The sequence below is a fragment of the Scylla paramamosain genome, chromosome 21 (genome assembly GCF_035594125.1).
Source record: "Scylla paramamosain isolate STU-SP2022 chromosome 21, ASM3559412v1, whole genome shotgun sequence".
NCBI lineage: Eukaryota > Metazoa > Arthropoda > Malacostraca > Decapoda > Portunidae > Scylla > Scylla paramamosain.
In genome coordinates, this window is record NC_087171.1 from 9,760,767 (window position 1) to 9,783,266 (window position 22,500).

Consider the following 22,500-nt stretch of genomic DNA (forward strand, 5'->3'; position numbering starts at 1 on the left):
TGTTGGTTTATATAGCGGAATGTTATGAATTTGTTTTGATGACACAATGTTACTAAATACTGATACAGTTATTTGGTTTGTCACATATAAAAAAAGTAGCTAAAGATTGGCGTGGTGCGGTAGCCATGCATTACACCCTTGGTTTGTTTGCACCATTACCGTCTGTCGAGGAGGAGCCTGACGTGATGCAGCAGACAGACAGACTCTCGTTAGGGCGACTGTACTATCCATGCCAGACATTTTATAGAAGATGATCCACGAGACATCTGACTTACCGATGCTGCACTTAACGCCACACACACGCACACACTCTCTCTCTCTCTCTCTCTCTCTCTCTCTCTCTCTCTCTCTCTCTCTCTCTCTCTCTCTCTCTCTCTCTCCAGCAGAAAGGTCGGAAATCATTAGTGGTGGCTGTCTGTTGCATGAGGTCATGAATCCAAGCGCTGAGGTTTGAACGTTGGATATTAATTATTAAATGAGTCTTCCCTACTTTTTAGTGTTTTTGTATTATATAAGAGTACATGGGCTTACATTGTAATTTGTATATTGTAATTTAGGATACTAATGAGAGCCGAGAGTTAAGCTGAAGAAATTAAAAGAAGTCGTTCTGTTTTCTGTTCGCTATCAGACACCCTCAACTCACGGTACCATAAAGTGGTAAAGACGCAAATACTCTAAAACATAACAAAATCGAAGGTAAGAGAAGAAAGGTGAACTGACAAAGTGAATGAAGCATCAACAATATTCATGGTGTAGTAAAAAGATTAATGGGCTGGTTTCAAATATTCCCAATATGACCTCCATAAATCCTTGGTCTCACCCTTACCGCCACCTCTGTGCGGCCACTGATGAAGAATGGTGCGTCCCGTATCAAAAAAAAAAAAAGACCATTGAGGTGCCGGTCCCCGAACAGAGCCGAAAGCGGTAGTAACAAATTACATGATAATTGTCTTGGAACCTCCCTCTTGAAAGAGTTCAAGTCAGGAAGGTGGAAATACAGAAGGCAGGGAGTTCCAGAGTTTACCAGAGAAAGGGATGAATGATTGAACATAGTAGTTAATTCTTAAATTATCAAGGTGGACAGAATAGGGGTGAGAAAAAGAAGGAAGTCTTGTGGAGCGAGGGCGCGGGAGGATGGGAGGCATGCAGTTAGCAAGATCAGAAGAGGAGTTGGCATGCATGAAAATAGCGGTAGAAGATAGCAAGAGATGCAACATTGCGGCGATGAGTTTGCGTGTGTATATGTGTGTGTGTGTGTGTGTGTGTGTGTGTGTTGTTATTGAGATGCAGAGAGAGAGAGAGAGAGAGAGAGAGAGAGAGAGAGAGAGAGAGAGAGAGAGAGAGAGAGAGAGAGAGAGAGAGAGAGAGAGAGACTCAATACCGCCAGTAATTATAAATGGGTATGAGTTTTTTCGAAAATTTTCTGTACGCGAATGCTTCTCTCTCTCTCTCTAACCCATTTCTTTTAACACCACTCTTTGTATCCTTCACTGAAGGAGTATGTATATTTGCCTCCATGCACATTGGCACTGATGTGTATTGAATTCATAGGGTCATAAATCTCAGCGTTATAATAATTATTGATATCTTAAAATGTTATGACAAGGACAAGAATGATTTAATCTAGATCTCGGTGGTTTGCGAATGTCCAGTACCATCCATTCAGTGCTCTATATTTTTTATATGTAGATTTGTTGGCTATCAAAATCTACATTGATAAGAATATTAAGTTTCTATCTCGTTATATACATACATACATACATATATATATATATATATATATATATATATATATATATATATATATATATATATATATATATATATATATATATAAAATATACAAACACACACACACACACACACACACACACACACACACACACACACACACACACACACACACACACACACACACACACACTTGGAGGAAGGGCTTGCCTTTGCAGACAGGTATGCTGTAGAGGAAAGTGTAGGCGCACAGAATATGTAGCATTCCTTTTTTTCTTGTTAAATTTCGGGATAACATAATCTCTTCTTGAGACCCATCAAAATATGAAATGTAAAAAAAAAAATAAATAAAAAATGAAAAATAAATAAACTACTCGTTTCCAGTCAGCACAGACGTAATCCTTTAACATATCGTCATGCTGATAACCTTTGATAGAGCGCCAAAATATGAAATTTACACTCTTAATGTAAGTTGTCCACCATTGCACGTTGATTGGTGTTAGTTTCATCTGCAAATTGAGTATCATTGGTGTTAAAACGTAAGACAGACAGGTAAAACAGACTTTTCGCTCCTAGTAATACAAACAAATATAGCACACACGTAAGCTGTCTATACAGTATGATATGTGATATGAAGGATGCGTCGCGAGAAATTGTTGGGTTCATCCTGTTCGCTCTAATGGTTGGCAATGTTCAAGGTGAGGAGAGTGACATTTAGGTTTCACGGATGTGCTTTGGTATTTGATATACTGAGATGGAATGACGTTGATGAAATAAAACTTCAAATGCAGTTATCCCTAAGGTCAGGAAATGCTGAGCGTCTGAGAATATGACGCAGCCACACCGGAAGTAGCACATGTAGTTTTCTTTAAGTCTCTTGAAAAGTGAAATGGTTGGTCCTAAAATGATTAGGTTACTGTGTTTAATCTAATTTCTGATTCAAGTCATATACGTACTGTTACCGTTACTGGGTAGTTGGAGCGAATGGCAATGTACGAGTACATATGTAAAGTGATAAAAGTTGTGTTCCCTGTTGACTGGAGGTAGACACAAAACACAGGCTGCTGCACCACGTTGATACATCGCAGGCTATGTTCGGCATAGCAACACCTGATGGCAGCAGCTGGACACTTAGGGCTGAAATATTTGTGATTTGAATATTGACGACTTTCAGTGGATGTAGCAGAACAAAATCAAGAGATGGCGGTGATGAGGCCGCAGGAAGCCGCATAATGTGTTGTGCCTTGATTTTTGTTTTTGGTTACCTTGGCTTCTTGGTTTGTCGAGTGAATGAGAACAGATATCTTAAGGGATGGTGGGAAAGCAGTATGTTAGTGCATGGGGATCCGGAAGCTTGACCACGGATAATAAAACATATAATTGGTGCTGGAGCCCAGAGGGAAGCAGCATGGCGTTTCTGAAGTGCCTGCGGTCAGTCTAATAATGTTACTGTAGCTAATTTTTTGTAGTTTATAAACCTTGAGAGAGACTGCAAGTGTGTGGTTGAGATCTTTGTGGTCTTTATGATGCTGACGCAATGAACAGCTAACAGTTCATTTCTTTGGTTTCTGATGCGTGTTGCCGTGTGCCATGGAACACCGCGGCTGCAATTATGTGGTTATATCTTGGTCACACTAAAATAAATGTGGATAACTGGTAACTATTACGTGGTTACAGTCATCTTGTTTACAGTGCTAGAAGAAAGTAAGTGTGGAAAATTGACAACTTTTATGTTGGAACACTGGAAAAAGCTTTGCTGAATGGTAACGCCTCGTCACTATACTGGTTAACAACAGAAAATATCTAGTTTCTATACATCATCATAGTTACCACCACCGTCTTTCTGAGAGCCACTGTCGTCATCGCGACCGTCACGATAGTTAAAATAACTATCATAATCATTGTTATTATCGTCACTTTCATTATCGGTGTTATTGACATCGTCATTGACTTCATCAGCAGTATGGTCTTTGTCATTCATACCACCGCATATATCATCATCGGGTTATCGTCATCATCCACATTGTCATCGCCCTTCATCGTGTCACCATCATCCTTCCCTCACCAGCATCACCACCGTCACATCCAGCCAAGGGGACGGCAAGACGAGGGGGTATGATACACGGTGCTTTAGTAACTGCAATTAAAATATGAAAATACAATTAACTCCTAACTTGACCCAAACGCTGATCGTACTTGGAGGTAAATTGGGCTGTACGTCAAACAGTTACGAAGTGTACGACAGATAGACTGACAGAAGGAAAAACAGACAGTATGTTATGCCATTTATTTTCAAACTTCTATTCAGCGCAAAGTGTTCAGATCTTTTACTTCGCCTTATTTTTTAGCTGTTACGGACAACATATTTATTTCTGAGTTTGTATGTGTGTGTGTGTGTGTGTGTGTGTGTGTGTGTGTGTGTGTGTGTGTGTGTATGAAGAGAGGACAAAGCTGAAAGCGCAGCTGTAACTCAACAACAGACACACTGTCCATGGCCGTCCCTTCCCCTTCCCTCTCTTTTGGCTTGCCTGGCGCCAGGGCCGCTGGCAGGGACGGCAGACAGGTCGTGCGAGTCAACATGAAGTCGACAAATCAGGTTATGCTGCACCTCGGGCTTAACTAAAGGGTCGCCAGGTTCTCCAGGTCCGGGATGTTCAGGCGGAATTCCATGGAGACTTTGAGGATCACGCATCCCTGCCTTGCTTGGGTGGAGCAAGGCAGCGGCTGGAGTGCTCTCGTCTATACAGTTGTTGTGATGGGAGGAGAAAGCTTCCGTGTTACGGGGCCTGCCACTGTCATTCCGTGCGCAGAAACATCATGTGAGATCCAGCAACACACGGAGGAAAAATTTAAAATGAATAAGACGAATATGGTTTACGATGAAATTATTCGTGATCGAAAATCCATGCAAGCTTTTATTGATGATGTTAACTATCGTTGCGTAGATGTGACATACACACACACACACACACACACACACACACACACACACATATATATATATATATATATATATATATATATATATATATATATATATATATATATATATATATATATATATATATATATATATATATAATGTTAATTTATATTTGAAATACGCAGGAGATGGCATCAAAGTAACTTTTATAATTTTATACACTAATCATAGTATAAAACTTACAGAATTGTCCTCTACAATGTGGATCTCATAAACACTGTCTGTGAGACTTTCCTTAAATAAATAGAGCAGCAGTGCACATGTAGGGTCCATCCTTCCGAGAGGCGAGGCAGCGCCGGCACCACCATGGAGGCGGACGCGTCTTAAGGCTCACTGCATAAACGTTATCCTATGGTGACTTTCATTCATGTGTTATTTTACTTTTTCATCGTGAAATATAGGTCCTGCACCCCCTCCTTCTCCCGAACCATCACGCCTTGCATGCCCGCTTCCCTCCTCGGGCCGCACCTCCACCTTCCACACCGACATTCATAGATACAGTGAGTTTTACTTGCATCCTTTAAGATTCCCCTTTTTGTTATATCGTATTGAAGGAAATTTTTCGAAAGAAAAAATCCAGGAATACCTTCGTGACATTGATTCCGTTCTTGTCAATTAATAATACTATACATACACATATACATCCTGTTTATCTCTCTCTCTCTCTCTCTCTCTCTCTCTCTCTCTCTCTCTCTCTCTCTCTCTCTCTCGCTTTCTAGGGTCCGCATTTAAGTTGCATTAGTCGGGCAAACAAGGGAGGGAGCAGGGCCGCAGCCCACATTGTAGCACTAACTTTAATCCACTTCAACAAGACGCGTGACCCGCTCATGAGGGAGGGCGGGCTCTGGAAGATGTTTTCTCCCACTTTTTACCAAATAGTGCATTAAGAAGCTTAATGACAAGAGGGGAAGAACCTCGCCCCTCGAATGGATTGTCACTGATGTGGTTATAGTGCTTCGCTTCCCTGTGCTGCGGCCTTAAGGAAGGGCTAGTCTTGTCCCCTTCTGCGCATCGCTAAGTGTAAGAGAAAGCCGAGCAGGTTTTATCCGTGTCATAATAAGAGGGATCAATGGATCTTCACGAGGAGAAACTATCTATATCCTTAGCCTGTAAAATACAAAAATTACACAAGTGCTAATAGCTTGGTTTTTATCAGCTTTATGTATCACAAATTAGTATCTGTTCCTCAAATCTCTAAACACAAAGATAAAGAAAACCCTGTTAATAGGTCCATTTTGTTTATATTTCATATGTTAGTGATAGGTGTGATGGCGGAGGTGGTGGTGATGGCAGCACGGGTGTTAGTGGCGGTGTTGATTAGTGATCATTCTCTCACACGGTAGTGAAGGGGCACCTTAGTCTTTAACTGTACCTTCTTCAAGGTGCAAAATTCTCACTCGTGTACTGACACGTCCAGTTTTTGAGCAGTTACATTCACGTTATCTTTTAGAGTATGCGGATAAATTCAGAGAGAGAGAGAGAGAGAGAGAGAGAGAGAGAGAGAGAGAGAGAGAGAGAGAGAGAGAGAGAGAGAGAGAGAGAGAGAGAGAGAGAGAGAGAGAGAGAGAGAGAGAGAGAGAGAGAAAGCATTTTTCAAGAATGAAGCAGTTCCCCATTAATACAGTCCGTGCCTGGCAAACTCCCTCCATCAGTGATCCTGCTCATTGTATATTCGGAGCAGGGAGTGGATGTAGTTGTGATTCCGTGCGTCATGGAACGGAAATCCGATTAGGGAAAAATCTATATTCATTTGCGTAAACCTAGACGGGGCTGCTTCGCTGAATTGAGATTCTTGTTCAACTGCACTATAACTATTCAATGGAGAAAAAAAAATAACACGTTTCAGAAGATAGAATATATTTGCAAAAAGCTGAGTTATCTGATACACGACACGAAACTTAAAGAACGGACCCGATAGTAAAATTTGTTAAGAGCTGAAGAAACAAGTCACACAGGTGATTGTTATGGCAAATTAATCTAATCGAAGAAGACGAATATGATACGAGTACACGCTGAATTTTGGAACCCGCTTTTTGAGGATCGACACAGGCGTCCGAGGGGAAGCGGAAACAAATTGTGCTCACGTGTGTAGTTTTGGCACGGAGCTAAGAAAAACAGGCAGAGGAGAGGCAGGTAATTTGTGAGAGCTCGTGGTGGAAACTTTGTAACGAACCAGTCGCAATACAGTTAGCAAGAACGGAAGGGGAAAGAAAAAGCATTGAAGTCAGTCACCTCGCCCACACACACACACACACACACACACACACACACACACACACACATCTTGATCTGAGGAAAGGAAGTAATCTAGCTTATGAGTAGCGGACTGTTGCTTAATTTTGAAGTTGGTACCTTAATAATCTTATCAAAGAGAACATGATTTTAAGGAGAATTCAAGAAGCCAGAAAGACACAAAGGACCAGGAGGGGATGAAAGGCCAGAGAACTGCGGTATAAATCTCGCTCATGCTGCCTATGTTGGGGAGGGACAGGGGTGGCGCGTCAGTGATCCACAACAGGAACTCTCTATGCTTTTGAGATAACTGAAAAGATGGAGTTTTAGTAAGTGCTATTAAGAAATGCATGGGCGTGAGGCAGTGGTCTTTAACCTTTATTTCTTTGCAACACAAAATCCACACGTTCTACATTGCGACCGAAACCAAACGAATACGGTAACACTCCCACTGTCAGTCAACGTATCCCCATCTTGTTTTGAAAAACGCGAAAATTATTTTTTCATTATTCATTCTGTAAGATTATTTATACTTGTATAATGCGGTAAGTTGCAATTAAGTAAGATTTTCCTCTGAGATGCTTCGTTTGTTTGCCGCACGAAGTACTGTACATAGATCAATCAGTGACTGAGAATCAGTCAATGGCAGTGTGTTCATGTTCGCGTGTCCTCCTCCTCCATTCCTCACCGCTCTTGACTCATCTTACTAATTATTGCCTTCCGCCATCTTTGAATCAAACATGTTTTTTAGCAATCTTTCCGAGAGATGTGAAGATGTGTTAGTGTTGTTAGCTGGTGCACTTACTGACCGACTATGACCGTCACTGCACCGAACAGGACCAAAGAAGGACTCGATTGTTTCTCTTTGTTCTTGTTCTTTCGACTACATCTGTTACGGATCGCCACAGCGGCTTTTTCCTCACGTCACTGATGGTGTCATTGTCGTGTCTCCGTACAGCAATTTTGTGTTACTTTGCTCATTTATTGATAACATGGTCAGTCCCTTCCCTTGCAGATCAGACATCTTTCACACACCACATTTTTCGTTCTTTTCTGTGACTACTTGTTCCCTTAGTTTTGTGAGCGCTGTTCCGAGTCGTGTGGCTTGATGTCTAAGTGTCAGTTGATTGCCCGATGTTTCCAGCAGATACTACACAGTCTCCTGCTCCTGCACCCATGAACACTGAAATATTGATTATTTATACGCAAATACCCTCTTCACTATATACCGTTATTGTGTTTACACGTCGTCACTGTCGACCTTGAACTGATGTGTCTTGGCGAACATGGCAACGTACGGTTTAGTTCAAGTATTCGAGTCAGCGCGGGTAACCTTTAAGTCTAGCTGAAATACACTTTTCACGGGCCTGTAATTCCATCATATGTCTCATATAACAGTACATCCTTTCTTTATATAAACCCCCCAAAAAAATATTGTAGATATTTCATAGAATATAATGGCCTAGAAATTTTCTTAAAGCAGTGGTATGAGCAAGAATCGAAGCAGTGAACCTTGAGAACGAACAAAGAGACTCATTGTTTAGGCCTTACTGTGAGCGTTGGTATCGCTGCGTCAGGTGGCCTGGGATTACGTTCAGATCCTACGTGATTATGTGCTATTATTATTATTATTATTATTATTATTATTATGTTGCGATTGTTGATTCTACGACGTAGTGGTGCAAACATTCCTATGAAGATCCAGCGGGCGGTGGAACTGATAGCCGCTGGTGGGCGTCATGTCCACAGTCTGTTTCCTTCAGTGACCGGCGCGTGGCCATTCCAGCTGTAAGGTACATAAATTCTTTTTGGATTTATTGGTGTTTCAACCAATACACCGTACGTAACGTATAACTACGTCACAGTGTTTGGAGCATTTCTAGTCCCATTTTACCCTGTGAAATTAATAACAAGTTTACCTCGGGGGTGGGGGTGGGCGAAGCACCCCCGGTTAAGAGGCTGTAAAATGTTAGGTTAGTTTACCTAACCTGTCCAGGGGGTGGACGAATCTCCCTCAGTTAAGTTACAAAATGTTAGGTTAGTTTACCTTATTGGGGTGGGGTCCCAGTAGGTTATGGGGAGGGGTCAAGGGGAGTAGTATTGGTTGAAACTGCAAATTTACCTTGTTTTATTCATATTTTTAGGGTTAAATTGTGTAGCACCATATTATGCATCGGTGAAACTTCTCTCTCTCTCTCTCTCTCTCTCTCTCTCTCTCTCTCTCTCTCTCTCTCTCTCTCTCTCTCTCTCTCTCTCTCTCTCTCTCTCTCTCTCTCTCATTGTGTGTGTGTGTGTGTGTGTGTGTGTGTGTCCAAGGATAAATTTACGGCAGAAAATTTAAAGGAAAAGTAATTATACTGATGAATATAGATATTAGGGCGTTATGATGAATTACAGTAGAAGTTTTAGCACATGTTAGGAGCAACGTTGCCTGCAAGGAAGAGGAATGATATATAATTTAATCGCAGTGTCGGAGTGTGAAAGAGTGCCTATATAACAATTATTTAGGACGAAGTAGCTATTTTCTATATTTAAGATAGAGGGCTAATATTTTTTTTCTCATACATTTTTTATCTTAAAACTAAAGAAAAAGGTGAAATTTTTATTTATTTGTTTATGTATTTATATATTTATTTTATTTTATTTATTTATTTATTTATTTATTTATTTATTTATTTGTTGTTATTGTTATCATTATTATTATTATTATTATTGTTATTATTATTATTATTATTATTATTATTATTATTATTATTATTATTATTATTATTTACTTATTTGTTCATTTATTCATTTATTTATTTTTTTTTTATTTGTCATTCTAGGCAGTAAGGTGCATAATTTCTCAAAAGTTCCCGGAAGGGTGCATGCACTTGGAAGTGATTGAACACTGCAGTACAGGATGGAACTCGGAATCTTTCGACTCGAGGCTGAAAAATGAGTTCGATCATACCCTGCTTTAGTGTCTAGTAGTTAAGTGGGTGAGAGCTCTCTATGGTAATCTTGGCTAGCGTCCTGTGACCTTGCTGCGGCAGCACAACCAAATTAGTTTATAGTTTAGCAGTCCAGTTAATAAACAGTTTGACAAGAACGTCTACCTGCACAGGAATCCTGAGTTTGAAAAAGCTGTCATCTCTCTGGGGCGTTGACTATTCCTAGACTGGAAAGCGAATTGAGTAGTAGGAAGAAGTTGGTCTCTCGCTCTCTTTGGACATGTGATTTGTTTTGAAGACTGGTGAGAATAATGGGAAATAAATTTCAAACAAATTTATAGATACGTAGAACGTGGAACACGTAATCAGTGACACAGGAGAAAATAAAAACTTCTCACAAGAATGTATTCCTGTGAAATCTTCAGTCAGGTTTAGGATATGTTACTTTTTTTTTTGTCATAATACGAACAATTATTTGTGTCGGTAGAAGGCTGCCATGGTAGTAATATACAGGTTATATCAAGCTAGCGTATTAGGTATAACGATTAAGACCGACAAAATATAAATCACCTGCCAACTCCAGAGGCACAGGTTGAGTCACGTGATGACACACAGGCAGGACACAGTAGGTATACCAATACGTACATGCAGCAGTGCCCTTTCAGGTTCTTCTTTGAATTATATTTTAAGGGAAAACGACTCCTCTCGAATACTCCTAACAATAATTAAATAAAAACATAAAATAAATAGATAACGGTACCTCTCAGGAAACTTCAAGTAGGCTGCAGAGGCTGTGTTATGTTTATTCAAGGATATACTTTTTTTGTAGTTAACTTAATGGGCTTTTGGTACATTCAGTATTTTCACATCTTGAATGGACCTGATTAATCTGAAAACTTGTCTGTCGAGATTACTGTATCAAGGGATTGGAAGCTCAGCGCCTCAGATGAGAATAATAGTAAGGATGATCATCAACTTCCTGTTTCATATCTTTGGATACAATCACAACGGCTGTACGGACATTGTGGCCACTGAACATTAAAATCACGGCTTCTTGTCTTATATATCTGATGAACATTCCATCCTCGTTAACCTTTTCAACTACCAACAAGTACTGTACATCTTTCGTAGTGATTTTTATGCAGGTGAAATTACTCCAATACCAAAATAAAGGTGTCTTCATATGAATTATTATTATTATTATTATTATTATTATTATTATTATTATTATTATTATTATTATTATTATTATTATTATCATTATTATCATTATTATTATTATTATTATTATTTTATTTTATTTATTTATTTTTTTATTGTCAGTGAAGCTCGTCGTACATATAGGCCACACTCCTGATACATAGTGAATATGAAATCTTGGCTAGTTCTTAGAAGCTATTAAGATATTACGAGCCGGTAAGACAAGATACCAGCCTATAAAGTATATAAATCTCATAAAATTTCCTTAAACAGTTTAGGTAGTATTAATTTCACAGGCTTGAAGAAATTCTGACGACCTGAAAGGGTCTTTTGTTTCTTTTCTGCTTCCTCAGGTTAGATGTGTCGATCAACCGGTTTTTCTTCTCTTATTGGCTGTGTTTTTCTACATTCTCTCTCTCTCTCTCTCTCTCTCTCTCTCTCTCTCTCTCTCTCTCTCTCTCTCTCTCTCTCTCTCTCTCTCTCTCTCTCTCTCTCTCTCTCTCTCTCTCTCTCTCTCTCTCTCTCTCTCTCTCTCTCTCTCTCTCTCTCTCTATATATATATATATATATATGCATGCAGAGTGTGGGGACTAGCATATTTATAACTCTCAATGCAGTGATAAATAGAAAGCTTACCAAACGCGCCACTAACTTCTCAGGATGAGAAGACTTTCTCTCGGGACTCGTATTTCAGATTTTGCCTGTTTGTGGTCAGTAAGGACAATGGTGGGACTCTTTGTACAGGCACATCTGGAAATCTGTTTTGTTGTATAACTGTTGCACCAGAGATTTTAGGTCACCGCCGAGGGTTGAGAAAGACAACATTGAAAAAAAGAAAGAAAAGAAAAAAAAATAATAAATAAATAAATAAATAAATATATATATATATATATATATATATATATATATATATATATATATATATATATATATATATATATATATATATATATATATATATATATATATATATATATATATATATATATATATAGCTTAATTTCTCACGTCAACGTTAAAACATACAGTGGACGTTGATGCATGTTGTGTATGTTAGCGTCACATTATCTTTACCTCATTGCTACCCGCAGCGTGCACCTAAAAATACGGGAGCATTGCCAGGGACACGTAAACAAGAAACGACACACACACACACACACACACACACACACACACACACACACACACACACACACACACACACACACACACACACACACACACACACACACGAGATCTTAAGAAAGAACTGTAAATTTGATACTTATGAGACAAGACCCAGGGGAAAAGAGAGAGAGAGAGAGAGAGAGAGAGAGAGAGAGAGAGAGAGAGAGAGAGAGAGAGAGAGGTGGGTGGGGGGGTTAGTAAGAAAGGTATTCCTGGCTGGTTATGAGCCACTGGGGATCGTAAAGATGGTGGCCTCTCAGTGAGGTCATCCTTAAAGGGGTAAGAGAGAGGTTTAGAGGTCGTTGTGCTCCTCTTCTCCCTTTTCCCTCTTCCTATTTTCTTCCTCTTCATCATCATCCCGTTGTTGTTGTTGGTGGTGGTGGTAGTGTTTCTTCTTTTTCTTCTTCTTCTTCTTCTTCTTCTTCTTCTTCTTCTTCTTCTTCTTCTTCTTCTTCTTCTTCTTCTTCTTCTTCTTCTTCTACTTCTTCTTCTTCTTCTTCTTCTTCTTCTTCTTCTTCTTCTTCTTCTTCTTCTTCTTCTTCTTCTTCTTCTTCTTCTTCTTCTTCTTCTTCTTCTTCTTCTTCTTCTTCTTCTTCTTCTTCTTCTTCTTCTTCTTCTTCTTCTTCTTCTTCTTCTTCTTCTTCTTCTTCTTCTTCTTCTTCTTCTTCTTCTTCTTCTTCTGAGTGGTTGGTTTGTCATAAGGGTGAGAAAGTGGAGAGAGAAGGAGGGAGAGGCTGTTCGAGAGAGAAACGGTTGAGGGGGAGAGAGAGAGAGAGAGAGAGAGAGAGAGAGAGAGAGAGAGAGAGAGAGAGAGAGAGAGGGAGAGAGAGAGAGAAAAGGAGAAATGTATGACAAGAGGAAGTGGAGCGTGTAAGAAAAAGTGAGGAAAGGAGGGAGGGAGGAATAAGGGTCACTAGTGATGGAAGAAGGAAAGAAGGAAAAAAATAATAACGCGCTAAGGAGGTAAATCGTGTCAGTTTTCTTTATCAAAATTTGAGTAAGCACCTCTCTCTCTCTCTCTCTCTCTCTCTCTCTCTCTCTCTCTCTCTCTCTCTCTCTCTCTCTCTCTCTCTCTCTCTCACTGTTGCTAATTCTTCTTATTGTATTTTGTGCTATTTCGTGTGTGTGTGTGTGTGTGTGTGTGTGTGTGTGTGTGTGTGTGTGTGTGTGTGTGTGTGTGCGTGCGCGTGCGTGCGTGCGTGCGTGCGTGCATGTACGTGTTCAGTTGGTGGGAGGGGAAAGGAGAGCCCCCGTCCAGCACACGGAGAGGGTGAGTGTGCGAAGGGAAATTTTCTAGAGTGCATGAACTCAAATCAGGTTCACGTTATTGATTTTTCTCCTTTCTTTATTTTATATGCGGTGAAGGTGCGGTGCGCATACCTGAGGGTGGCGAGATGAGGTTCACGCGGTGTAGCTTCGCCCCATTCCCCCATATGCAACAACACTCGCTTTTTACTTTGTTTTTAAGCCTGTGTTAAAATAAAAGGCAAAAGCTTTTACGTTGTTCGCCATGAGAGAGTGGCGACGGGGATTTTAAGTGGATGAGCTCCTCGGGGTGAGGACACACTTAAGGTAGAATGTTGAACCGAGATAGTCGACCATGAATGCACCTTCATTTAATAATCCTTTGAGGTGAGACTAACCACTCGAACTGCTCGACAGTTTCCTCAAATGGCCGGAATACTTGACATGGACACGTGGCAAGGAGAGCCTCACTTTATGCGTGAACACCTCGGGAAAGTGAAGCATCATGATTCATATTTATCGATGGATAGCGGAGATTGAACATCGGGTAAGGATGAGAGTGGAGGCGGTGGTAGCGATGGAGGGGAGGACGAAAGCTTTACGAGCCCTCCTGCTCAGCCCCTAGACACAATCCTCGCCGGCCTGGGAACCTTCCGAGCCAACAATGCGCAGGAACCGGATGACTAATGCTTCCCGGACTCCCCAAAGAGCCGCCGGGAACATCACTAATGCATTTTTCGAAAAACTCTCATTTGTCAGCCGGGGACTCTCTCCTCCGTGACGGCCGTGTAAAAATTATGGTGCTACAGATAAAATAAGGCTGCTCGACACTCGATTGGAAATTCCTGGAGTGATGTAATTGAAGGCGACGTAATTGTTGTTGTTGTTGTTGTTGTTGTTGTTGTTGTTGTTGTTAAATTGCTGTTGATGTTGTTAAGTTGTTGTTGTTGTTGTTGTTGTTGCTGTTAAGTTGATGAAGTTGATAATGCTGATGATGATGGTGGTGGTTGTGTTGGTCCTGGTGGTGGTGGTGAGGGTGGTGTTTGTGGTGGTGATGGCGGTGATGATGGTGGAGTTGTTTTATTGATGGTGACGGGATTTTTTATAACTTATGATAGCAATAATAATGATAATAATGACAATATATAATATATAATATAATGATAATAATGGTTATAGTAATAATAGTTTTACTAATGATAATAATGATAATAATAATAATAATAATAATAATAATAGAAGAAGAAGAAGAAGAAGACGAAGATGAAGAAGATGAAGACGATTTAATAATACTGATAACCGTAGCGTCATGATGTTTGGTAAAGGTAGCGGATGTGGAGCAGCATTGCGTGGCACGGTAGGCCTGCAAAGGGTTGTGCTCCTCGCACTCTGCATCTGAGGCAGTGACTAAAGTTGTAGAAACACGGAAACATTAAATCATTATCAATTCTATAGTTTCATAATTGTATCAGCAGTGGAATCAAGGTGCCCTGTAGATGATTTATGTGTAGACCAATCTTCCCTCATGTAATCAATAGTCAAAGCTGAGTGAACGGCATGGGGGATAAAGTGTTCGTCAACCACATTCTCCTGGTTACTCATGCTTCACAAATGAATATCAATAAAAAAAAGAAAACTGCAATTTTAAAAGGTATAAATCAGTTACTTCTGCACGGTGGCGAGGATAAGTACAACACTAAGACCTGTGCAAAGGTACTCAGAAGGTAGTACTCTTACGCTTCAGTAGGAAAAAAAAGAAGTATTAGTTTTGATGAGGACAAGGATAGAACAGTGAAGCAGAAACTGGATGGTCAGGGATACATAAAGCTAAACAGGTAACTATTTTAAAAGGACTCTCCACTCTAGGAGTGGCGCCGGCCTTTGGGGGAGGGGGAGGTTATCGCACATCTTAAAAAACTGAATGAAAGTGAATGGTGTCTTCATGCTATTCGATTAATGAATACACGAATTGTCTCTCGTGATGGTTAGATATGAAAGGAATTATGAATGGCAGGGACAACAGAAGAGTAAAGACAGAAATAATAAGCCATTGCCTGTCTTCTCTCAGTACAACACCGATGATGACTCAAAAATAATACATAATTTGAGGACGCGCACGACCATCCTGCCACACAAGATACTGCTCATTATTACGCGTCACCGGGAGCTTAAATACCTGCAAAATAAATAAATGAATGAATAAAAATGAATGAATAGGTAAACAAATAGCTTCCCTTCACACAACACACACCATCGTGTAGAGAAGGACAATATCTGCTCAGTCATCAGTGAAAATCCGTGCGATTTATGAAGAGCGCGAACTCCAGCCTGTTGGTGCCGTCAAAATGTTGCCATTGAACTAGCTAGGAAAGTGTTTGTGTGTATTTGTGTATTCAGATACAAGTGACGATGTTTATTGCCATAGATATTACATACAGTTTGAACATACATTTTTTTCTTTTTTTATGTAGGAGGGACACTGGCCGAGGGCAACAAAAATCCAATAAAAAATAAAATAAAAAAAAAGCCCACTGAGATACTAGTCCCAGAAAAGGGCCCAAAGCGGTAGTCAAAACTTAAAGGATAAGTGTCTTGAAACCTCCCTCTTGACGGATTTCAAGTCATAGGAAGGTGGAAATACAGAAGCAGGCAGGGAGTTCCAGAGTTTACCAGAAAGGGATGAATGATTGAGAATACTGGTTAACTCTTGCATTAGAGAGATGGACAGAATAGGGGTGAGAGAAAGAAGAAAGTCTTGTGCAACAAGGCCGTGGGAGGAGGGGAGGCATGCAGTTAGCAAGATCAGAAGAGCAGTTAGCATGAAAATGGCGTTAACAGCTAGAGATGCAACATTGCAGCGATAAGAGAGAGGCTGAAAACAGTCAGTTAGAGGAGAGGAGTTGATGAGACGATAAACTTTTGATTCCACCCTGTCTAGAAGAGCAGTATGAGTGGAACCCCCAGACATGTGAAGCATACTCCATACATGGACGGATAAGGCCCTTGTATAGAGTTAGCAGCTGGGGTGGTGAGAAAACTGGCGGAGACGTCTCAGAACACCTAACTTCATAGAAGCTGTTTCAGCTAGAGATGAGATGTGAAGTTTCCAGTTCAGATTATAAGTAAAGGACAGACCGAGGATTTTCATTGTAGAAGAGGGAGACAGTTGAGTGTCATTGAAGAAGAGGGGATAGTTGTCTGGAAGTTTGTGTCGAGTTGATAGATGGAGTAATTGAGTTTTTGAGGCAATGAACAATACCAAGTTTGCTCTGCCCCAATCAGAAATTTTAGAAAGATCAGAAGTCAGGCGTTCTGTGGCTTCCCTGCGTGAAATGTTTACTTCCTGAAGGGTTGGGCGTCTACGAAAAGACGTGGAAAAGTGCAGGGTGGTATCATCAGCGTAGGAATGGATAGGACAAGAAGTTTTGTTTAGAAGGTCATTGATGAATAATAAGAAAATAGTGAGAGACAGGACAGAACCCTGAGGACACCACTGTTAATAGATTTAGGAGAAGAACAGTGACTGTCTACCACAGCAGCGATAGACCGATCAGAAAGGAAACTTGAGATGAAGGTACAGAGAGAAGGATAGAAGCCATAGGAGGGTAGTTTGGAAATCAAAGCTTTGTGCCAGACTCTATCAAAAGCTTTTGATATATCCAAGGCAACAGCAAAAGTTTCACCAAAATCTCTAAAAGAGGATGACCAAGACTCAGTAAGGAAAGCCAGATCACCAGTAGAGCGGCCTTGACGGAACCCATACTGGCGATCAGATAGAAGGTTGTGAAGTGATAGATGTTTAAAAATCTTCTTGTTGAGGATAGATTAAAAAACTTTAGATAAGCAGGAAATTAAAGCAATAGAACGGTAGTTTGAGGGATTAGAACGGTCACCCTTTTTAAAAACAGGCTGAATGTAGGCAAACATCCAGCAAGAAGAAAAGATAGATGTTGATAGAGAGAGATGAAAGAGTTTGACTAGTCAAGGTGCAAGCACGCAAGCACAGTTTCGGAGAATAATAGGAGGGACCCCATCAGGTCCATAATCCTTCCGAGGATTTAGGCCAGCGAGGGCATGGAAAACGTCATTGCGAAGAATTTTAATAGGTAGAATGAAATAGTCAGAGGATGGATGAGAGGGAGAAACAAGCCCAGAATCGTCCAAGGTAGAGTTTTTAGCAAAGGTTTGAGCGAAGAGTTCAGCTTTAGAAATAGATGTGATAGCAGTGGTGCCATCTGGTTGAAATAAAGGAGGGAAAGAAGAAGCAAAGTTATTGGAGATATTTTTGGCTAGATGCCAGAAGTCACGAGCGGAGTTAGATCTTGAAAGATTTTGACACTTTCTGTTAATGAAGGAGTTTTTGGCTAGTTGGAGAACAGATTTGGCATGGTTCCGGGCAGAAATATAAAGTGCATGAGATTCTGGTGATGGAAGGCTTAAATACCTTTTGTGGGCCACCTATCTGCCATGTATAGCACGAGAACAAGCTGTATTAAACAAAGGTTTGGAAGGTTTACGTCGAGAAAAAGAGTGAGGAATGTACGCCTCCATGCCAGACACTATCACCTCTGTTATGCTCTCGGCATACAAAGACGGGTCTCTGACACGAAAGCAGTAGTCATTCCAAGGAAAATCTGCAAAATACCTCCTCAGGTCTCCCCAGCTAGCAGTGGCAAAACGCCAGAGGCACCTTCGCTTAGGGGGATCCTGAGAAGGATTGGAGCGATAGGACAAGGTACAGATATGAGATTGTGATCGGAGGAGCCCAACGGAGAAGAGAGGGTGACAGCATAAGCAGAAGGATTAGAAGTCAGGAAAAGGTCAAGTTGTTACCAAACCAAACGAGTAGGGTAATTCCTATTTAACGTGGGCATGTTCGTCTTGTGGTGTATTGAGTCAGCCGCCACGCGCCGCCAGCCACTGTCTACTACGAGTAACTCTTCAAGTGAGCATCAGGTATAAAGATCTCAAGCCATATAGAGTAAATCGAAGCCGGTGCTGGGTTACCTTGGGTTTACACGCATCTCTCCAGCAAAGTCCAGGAATAATATACTATCCACTGATATGGATAATGTAAATAATACATCTATACATTTAGTAGTGATAATTAAAAATTCCTTATGGAGCGTTAAGATAAGTTAAGCATAATTATGCCATTTTTATTAGCCACGTAATTCCTCTTTCTCTACACACACACACACACACACACACACACACACACACACACACACACACACACACACACACACACACACACACACACACACACACACACACACACACATTCTAAGTAGTAATTAGCAGGATCATCATACATCGAGGGAAGACAAGTACTTACTGTCTGCTGACGTCGGGCCTCGTGAATGATGAATATGAAACTTCATTCTTTATTTAGCATTCAAAACTTTGAAATTGTAATTTGGACAGAAGTTTTATGCCTTGAGGAGGAATGGAATGTTGGCTGAACTATTTTGCATTTCACACCCGCAGGGAAGTGAAAGGACCATCTTTACTGCCGTCAGGAAATTAAATGTTTAAAAATTGTGAGTTTATCTTTAATAGAATATGGGCTTAAGATATTTCAAACCCTCACGCCATTCTCGAGACCAACACTGGCGGATTGCGGGGAGGAGAGGATGTCGGATGGGCAGGGGAGATGGGACAAGGATGTTCGTGTGCTGGGTAGAAACTGTGGGGAGTAATTGGAATTAGCGGTGATGGCTGATTGGGGCAGATGGGAGTTGGGAGGTAAGTTTGGTTGTAGGTGGGAGTGTTGGGAATGTAGCAGAAAGTGATGGTGGAGGTCGATAGGTGTTGGTAGTGAGGATTGTGAGAGGCATATTGGAGTGTGTGGGGATAAGGTTGGTATGGCGATGATGGGAGTGCGGCAGACAGGGACAATAGAACGTAGGTATATAATGGGCCTGTGAAAGAGAGGGGTAGTGGCACGTGTTGGAATTATACGGGGACGGGCTTGGCGTGACCTAAAGGATGTAATTTCAACACAAATCTTCGGAGGTGGAGAACGTGGCATATATAGAATAATTTATGCCATTAAAACTTTCCGTTTTACCACTCGCGCAGATATGTGCACAGACACACGCAGTCCCAGCCATCAGTTAAACACTTTTTTCCCCTCCAGCTAATAGACGTCTCAGGGGCAGGAGGGGCTAGCGGTCTGATTCTTGCCATTATATAAAATCTTATTCGTCGGAAAAAGCTCACATTGACCACAGCCTTCCCGAGGGTCTTCCTTGGCTGTCTTTCCAGAGCCGAGGAAAAGCCTAGAAGCCTCTCCACTTAGTAAATTGTTTCCCCTTTGATCCCCCAAGACAGACACAAGATCCGCGCCAGAATCCCGCCTTTCCATTAGGGTCTTCATCAAAATCCGCCTGGGCAATGCTTGGCGTCGCATTGTCATTCCCTGGATTACAGTTTTTCCTTTCAGTGATTCCATGGGGACTTCCGCGACCGCCATTCCTATTCTTAAAGGCGGTGGTGAACGCTGGCGGCTGGCAGGGTGTGGCGCAGAGAGGAGTGTGTGTGTGCCTGGGCCAGCGCTAGACGGAGGCAAGATGTGCAGGGGGGAAGCAACATACGAGAAGTGTGCAGCCGCCGTGCGGTGGTAGGGTGTGGCTGGCCAGGGCTGGGTTAGCCTGGGCTGGGTGGGGTAAACTGGTGTCTGGGTAAGCGGGCTAGGGAAACAGTGAGGGCTGGAGGTGACAATGTGTCTGGGATAGGACGGGATGGGGTCGGTTGGAAGGAGGGTGTGTCGCGAACAGAAGCAGCCATGGGCTCAGCGAGCGGAGTAAATGCAATCAGCCATCATCCCCGCACCATCTACTGATATTTTTTTTTTTTCTCTCAGTATACTCGTATATTAGTCTTTCTTCGCGCAGTGCTTCCCGAGCTACTTTGTGTGTGTGTGTGTGTGTGTGTGTGTGTGTGTGTGTGTGTGTGTGTGTGTGTGTGTATATATATATATATATATATATATATATATATATATATATATTATATATATATATATATATATATATATATATATATATATATATATATATATATAGATATATATATATAGCGCGCGCGCTGGCCTGGGGTTTTGTATGTTTGTCAATTTGTATGCATGTTCAATCTCTCTCTCTCTCTCTCTCTCTCTCTCTCTCTCTCTCTCTCTCTCTCTCTCTCTCTCTCTCTCTCTCTCTCTCATAAAGATATCTGGACGTTATGGCGACATAATGTCGCGGTCCATCAGTTAACCAATCTTTTAGCATTGTAGGGCAAAGATGCAAATATTGGTAATAAAGAAAAAGATGAATGTGATGATAATTGCAAAAAAAAAAAAAAGAGCAAAGAGAGAGAGAGAGAGAGAGAGAGAGAGAGAGAGAGAGAGAGAGAGAGAGAGAGAGAGAGAGAGAGAGAGAGAGAGTAGGGGGGGTGTTGCTGAGATGGCGGTCAGCCAAGGTCTGGTGCTGATCGGCGCCGCCTCTGAGGTGCTGATGGCCCAAGGACGGCTCAGTTAACCTGAGGCGCCCACTAAAATCTTGATCACTGGTCGGTCCCCATTACAGTCTCACTATTAGCTGATAAAGGAAAGCACCAACAAATTTGAAATGCTAGGAAAATGTACCGTAAAATTACAAATTTCTCTGATTACCGCCTATTGCGCTGTCACTGACAAATATCGCATGTTATGTATAATCAGTCGATATTTCCGTGTTTGTTTTCAGCCTAGTGTGCCAGGAAGCTGATGGCAAACACAGACTGCGAACTGTTTGTATATACAGTGTGAAAACTGTTTTCCAAACTGTTTGCCAACGATGTTCGTGAACTTTATGCGGAGTTTGCTAGATGCTTGTAGTCTTTTTGTTTGTTTTTTCGCAAACGAATTTTTCTCGTGTGAACAACGAAAAATAACAAGTATAGTTTATTTTCACATGTCTCACGGGCGGTAATTAGTATCAGGAACACAAAAATATGAAATATTGCCTCTCAAAACTTCCATTAACATTTGTTTTTTAGATTGGTTAATCACTGCAACTGCATCCTTACTCCCACACATCTTGAACAATAACTTGGACACAATTTTTTTTTTTTTTCCTCAAAATACTTTACCGCACTACAGTTACATTGTTAGTCACTGATGCTTCATGTAATCGAATCGAATGAATCGAGCACTGTTTTTGTAGCAGTGCTAAAGTTACGACAGAGGTAGCTCAGAGAATGAACATTTTACCCCAAATATCAGCTTTACCGCGGACATATTTTGAGAAAAAAATGTTGGAAGGAAGACAAATATATTTCATAGTTTCGTAGTTCTGCATTCCGGATTATACTTAAAGGACGTAAAGGAAAGAATTAATCGAGGTGAAAGGCATAGGATCACAACTCCATTACGTGCTGCTGATGCTACTGTGTTTTGCATGATTCTTGCAGTAACACCGTTTACCATATTTAGAATTACTGAAGATCATTTAAGCGTAAAATTTAAGTCAGACATAAGATCAAGAGATTTTTTTTTTCATTATGAATGCATACATTGATGACGTATATCAATATTAAACTTTATCTTTAAATCTATTATTATTGTTTACCCTTCAGCAAACTGTATAAAATCTCCAGATTTCCCCTCATTAGATTAAACTAATATCACTGAAAACATATATTCTATGAAAAGGGAACTTGTTCTTGCAGATATTTCTTCCATTTTAATAGTTTGTTCGGGATGACACTGATTTGTTTATCCTAAGAACACCGTGACCTCTGTTTAAAGAGTAAGTGGTCTCGTGCAGTACATCTGTAGCCAGTAGATTGTCAGATCATGGTACTTTAATACATTTTATCATGTTTAAAATCAAGCTTCACTCTTTACGGAGAACAGCAGCTAATATGAAGATTCACCAAAACATATTTGGTGAAAATGTTCCTTCCTAAGAAAATTTAAACGTCACTGTAAGGAACACACCATTCACGCAGTAACTTAAAGAAAAACAAAGTTCTAGACTG

General features: G+C 40.8%; 1 protein-coding gene and 1 long non-coding RNA gene across 2 annotated transcripts in view; both read left to right on the top strand.

Moving 5' to 3' along the window:
• Positions 1-22,500, top strand: part of LOC135111280 (uncharacterized) — a 156,403-nt gene that overhangs the window by 33,724 nt on the left and 100,179 nt on the right. The window lies entirely within an intron of this gene.
• The window catches only part of LOC135110976 (uncharacterized), a 22,134-nt gene continuing 8,096 nt past the window's right edge, over positions 8,463-22,500 (top strand). The window contains exon 1 of the long non-coding RNA XR_010273514.1: positions 8,463-8,739. This is a non-coding gene — a long non-coding RNA (uncharacterized LOC135110976). The remainder of the gene's footprint in view (positions 8,740-22,500) is intronic.